This window comes from Cimex lectularius, unplaced genomic scaffold, assembly GCF_000648675.2.
Source record: "Cimex lectularius strain Harlan isolate CLEC.00 unplaced genomic scaffold, Clec_2.1 scaffold200, whole genome shotgun sequence".
Lineage (NCBI taxonomy): Eukaryota > Metazoa > Arthropoda > Insecta > Hemiptera > Cimicidae > Cimex > Cimex lectularius.
Window position 1 is genome coordinate 1,335,398 of NW_019392893.1, and position 5,250 is coordinate 1,340,647.

Here is a 5,250-nt window from a genome sequence, read left to right on the forward strand (position 1 = left end):
TCGCGTTTAAAGAGTTTTCCCTTGCCCAGATTTTTCTGCGAGAATGATTTATACTTCCCCCCTCCCAAGACAAACAAATCCCGGGAGTTGGTTCGGCTGAAAAGAAGCTCTGTTTATTTTGCCCGATTTGAAAAACCAATCCATTCCCTCTAAATCGTCGTGGGACTGTCCGTACAGAGTGGTCTATACCGGGTGGGGGCATCTTGAAAGGTTATGGTCAATTTTGAGCCCTTTTCATAAAATAACATTTAACAATTGGAATTTATAAAACATTGTTATTAAAGTTAACCTTCTCACAGGTCATGATGGACAAGGAAAGATGGGCCATGTATAGGGATACTTGTTGCCTTCGAGGGCCTTTAATGCTCTGGGTAGACTACTTCAAAAGCTTTCCCGATATTTATTCATCCAGGAAAGACATTCCATAACGGTGGAAATTTAAAATTAGCATTCATATCTTTTCCTACCTATATAAAAACATTTCCAAACTTCAGTTTCCCCATATGCAGGTTTACGTGTGTGTGCGTACTTCATTATAACTATTTCTTATTAAAAACAGTCACGGAATTGTCCATTTAGAAAGAAAATATTAACTTTAATATGATGTCAATTATCTTTTCTGGGTTCGTAGGCCGATAGCCAATGCTGGTTGTGAAAAGTTTGAAATGAAATCGTGAATCTGTAGGCGTAATAAAAAACCCAAACGTAATAATTTTAACAAGTCATTCTTTATTAATCAAAATTCAAAATACAATGACGATATTCCAAATAAGAAAATTATGATCACTTTTTCATCTCTCTGTAGGTACGTATGTGAGCTAGAATCCACAGCGGTACTACAAGCATGGACACGCCTATCGTTGTGAAATGTACACATTTCTCCTGTAAAAAAAAAACAACTTTAAATTCAAAAACACTTTCGTTATAAACCTAGTCATAGAACTAAATTAGAAGAATCAAACGTAAATATCTAGGCATATCTGTATTTAATATTCCTTAGTAAACAAATGACCTACCCCAGTGGAGACACAATGGGTCGGCGGACCGCTGATAAACGTTCTTTTTTGGCACAAGTTAGGACAGGTCTGCCCCATCGGAAGACTCTTGTTGATTAAGTTCTTTAATAAACTCATAACTGCTAAGTAACAAAGAACTCTTTCGGGTTCTTTTTAATGAATTAAACGATCCCACGTGTCGATCGACGTCCTGAAACAACTACAACAATGCCATCTCGATTTTGGTACAGATGATCACGCCAGTTTCGATCTAAACGCAGATGCTTGCACTCTTTATCATAAAGAAAAACTTCAAAGGTCAACTAAATTAACTATCTGGCCAGTACTAAAATTATTAACAATTAAGAAGTTCATTTTTATTCTTTGAAATTACCCGCTTCTCCAGGCTTATTTTTAAAGTACAAAAATTCCGAGCTTAAATTACCCGAGCATACTGAATTGAACCTTTCCAAATTATTGATTTTTATTGGTCACTTTTATTTGCTGCAATAAATTTACTGTTTATACAATTATTTAATATGTTATATTTGGACCACCATGGATGGACCAACCATATTTGGTTTGGTTTAGGTCTACATATCATTGCAGTTAAGAGAATACTATGAACGTTGGGCTTAAAATTGTAAGCTTTAGCCAAAATCCCACTACAATAAACAAAACCTTTTTTAATCGAAAGGGCATTGTATTAAAAAAACAATAGTGCCTAGATGGCAAAAATCAACCAGTGCACCATATAGTGTTTCCCTCCTAATTTTGAATTTCTAGATCATCTGTAATTTTATCCTTACTGATCATCTTGGATGATTGTTGGATTGCTTTGTCAGACGTGTTTCGGCGTTTCGCCATCTTCATTGAATCAGACAGACATCCAGCGTGGATAGGAAAACCAAGATGATCGAAAAGGATCAAAATACAGATTCATCACCCTCAGACTAAAGGAGGGTTTTTTATTATTGCTATTATTATTTACACCTATAACTTTAGTTACAATACATTTGGTCATTCATGAATATGAAAAAAAATATGATGGGAGAGGCTACCCACTGGTAACACACCTCACACCGCGCGCCCATACATATTACATACACATACCATTGAAGCAAATCCCTAGGCTATTGCCTCTTCAGCCGACGTTGAGGACTTCCAGGTATAGTTAGAGTGGAAAGTTGTTGGACGGAGAGGTTTGGGTGTACAGAATTGTGAAATTTCTAATAAAATGTTGTTATAAGGGCTAGAAGGATTGAGTTATGGAGGTCAGCGTGGATAGTTTTATTGGTGACGTAGAAAGGAGCGTTAAGGATTTTTCTTAGGATTTTGGATTGGAGAGACTAGATACGGGATGAATTGGAATGTTTGGTTGAGCTCTAAACTTCCACTCCAAGTCCATATGGGACGCATGAGAGTTGTGTAAATGATTTGAGGTCAAGGAGTAAGAGTTTGTGACGGCGGTTCATCAAGCGAGTGTGTAAGATCCACGTCATTATTTTATTAATGAACAGTCCCATGTATCGTGGTATGTCAACAGTCTGTAATCGTAGCAAAGTGACTAGCTAAGTGCGAAAGTGACAGGAGGAAATTTTACATTCAATGGCGCTATTTGCCTACGTCAGAAACCGACTAGAATCATCACGGGATTTTTCAGTCAATATCTGAAAGATCAGAGAATTTCGCTGGTAAACCTAAGATCAACAATTGCGGCCATTATCATCTTAAAAGACGAAAAAGGATGATGCTGTGATTTTTTTGGTAGAATTTGATTGAAAGAGAGCTCATATCAACAAAAGACTTTGCAGAACTGCACGATATAGTCCAAATGCTGTGTCATCTACACAAGTCAATCTGTATTACAATTCAGATGCTTAGTGACCGGAGTTTTTGGTGACCCCTGAGAAGGGTGGTTGTTATGGTCGCCGATGGTGGATACAGCGAGAGTCAGTAAACTCGGCAGTGAGTGAAGAGACTCGAGCAGCAGACAGCCACGAAAGCTGTTGAGAGTGCGAGATAAGATGCTGCAATAACCCTTGTTACTGTAGCTAGTGGTGACGGAACCATTAGTGAGAGCTGAAACTTCGTCGACTCGCCTGAAATAAGCAGGTTAAATTTCTTCTTATATACAGAGCGCTCATTGGCTGTAGCGTGAAAGGCGAGTTGTTGAAGCAGTGATAACACTATTGGATAACGTGTAACAACAAGCGGTGACCAAGATGTGTGCGGATTTTTATTTATTTATTGCACGCTCCCTTTTTATATTAAATGCTTATAACAAGTGTGCTTGTAAGATATCAAATAATTACATTTTTATTTATAATATATGGCGCTTGTGTGTAGATTGCAATAATAATGTTATTCTAATTTTGTCTTAACTTAGCGTCACAGGTATATCACAGAAAATTAAATTCTATAGAGTCGAGGAACTTTAGAAAGTGTTCACTGTAAACGTTCATAAGCGTATCCCTCGTTGGTAGCCAGACGCCTCCCGTTGTCATACCGCTCAAACACTGATCTGGGCTTATCAAATAAAGCACAGTAGAATAGTATGTGATCCCATGTCTGTTCCTCTGGATTACTGTAATGACATTTTGTGTCCTCTATAATCTTGAACCGATGAAGGTATGCTCGGCTTTTCCCGTGCCCAGTAAGTACTTGGGTCAACTTATAATGGTGCTTAAATGTTGAGTTTGCTCGGGCAGTTATCGTTGGGAAAACCTTCCCATGTGAAGCGCTTTTGTTGTCGCCGGCCATTGTTTTTCCGATCTATCCTACTTTCTTGTCTCGTCTTGAAGTGTATTCAGCAAATCGGCACACGGTAAAAGCTAATTTCGTCCTTGCTGTTGGCTGCCTCCTTGGCTAATGTGTCAGCTGCTTCGTTTCCAGTGAATCCACAGTCAGCTTTAATCCACTTGATTCTTATACCGTCGGTATTTTCTAGGTGGGAAGTCAAATGCCTGATTTCTTCAACAAGAAGCGAATGGTTTTGACAGTCCTGAATCGAGACCAGGGAATCTTGGTTATCTGTCCAATGTTGCTGTTTTTTATCAGGGTTTGGACTGTATCCCTCTAGCCACGTTAAAGCTTCGAGAATAGCCAGAAGTTCGGCTTGATTGTTGGAGCACTTTCCATTTTATGTTTTTCCTCATGAATTCAGATTGAATCTTGAAAATTACAACTGCGCAACCGACCTAGCTGTTCGTTTTGCTTCCGTCTGTGTAAATCTGAATATCAAGATCAGATGTTTCATTTATTTCAGGGAACGTCGCCGGGTGCGGCCATTTATCTACTGGTAAGCAGTAATCAACTTCATAGTTGGGTCCTATATGTGTAGTAGTTCCCTTCAAAATTTGATTTTGATGGATGATTTCTTGAAGGAAAACGTCAATGGGCAGAATGTCAGCCAGAATGTATACAGCTTCAAATGAAATGGTTCTGAAACTTTTCACAATCCTCAGTGCCATTTTACGTCTACACTTAGTTCTTTAACTTGTAACTTGATTGTAGTTGACATAAGCATATCACGCACGAAAGTGTACTAGAATTGGTCAGATCCATAAATATTTTAATATCGATTCCTTAAAATAGTTTATTTATACTGAAATACCAAAAGGTACAACTTCAACCTGCAAGAAGCGGTCATCAACCTACGTCAGAAGTCATCCATCATCTCTTCGTTTAAAATCACAATTATATGATATACTCGTAAAAATCTTCTAATCATTCCTAAATACAAATTTATTATTAATGTTTATTCTCTCTTGTGCTACATTCTATTAATTGGTTATTTATTTCTCATTAACAGTGACACTGTATAGAAACTAGAGAAGTCCAAAATTCAAATTTAAACCTGTCGTATTTATAAATTATTTTTTTTAAAATATGTGAAAAAAGTCACAAGTGATTGGATGTTGGTAAGCATTTTGAACTTATTTAAGAGTGTTTAAGACTAATTCGTAACACAAGTGAAATTGTTTTGGTATGTATTCAACCAGGGGCAGTTCCTGGAAAATTCCTTGAGCTTGGAATGCGGAACTTAATTGAAATATATCTCCTGTGAAGATCCTCAAAGGGAACGATTTCCTTTAAACGGAAACTTTGCATTATCTCGGCTTTTGCTGGCCTTTTCCTAAGCCCCTCTTCTCGGCATACATCAAAGCCGGTTCGCCGTCCTTGGGCCAAATGAAACCCCCGGCCAACACACCAGCAGCAGAGAAGGGGATATTTATAAATTTCACTTCCTTGA

At 37.8% G+C, this 5,250-nt stretch overlaps 1 long non-coding RNA gene across 1 annotated transcript; it reads right to left on the reverse strand.

The window, feature by feature from the left end:
• Positions 1–712: 712 nt before the first annotated feature.
• On the reverse strand, positions 713–1,429 carry LOC106667675. Its single transcript, XR_001340617.1, has 2 exons — positions 1,017–1,429; positions 713–882 (listed from the first exon to the last, which is right to left on the reverse strand). It is a non-coding gene; the product is annotated as an uncharacterized LOC106667675 (long non-coding RNA).
• Positions 1,430–5,250: the final 3,821 nt, after the last annotated feature.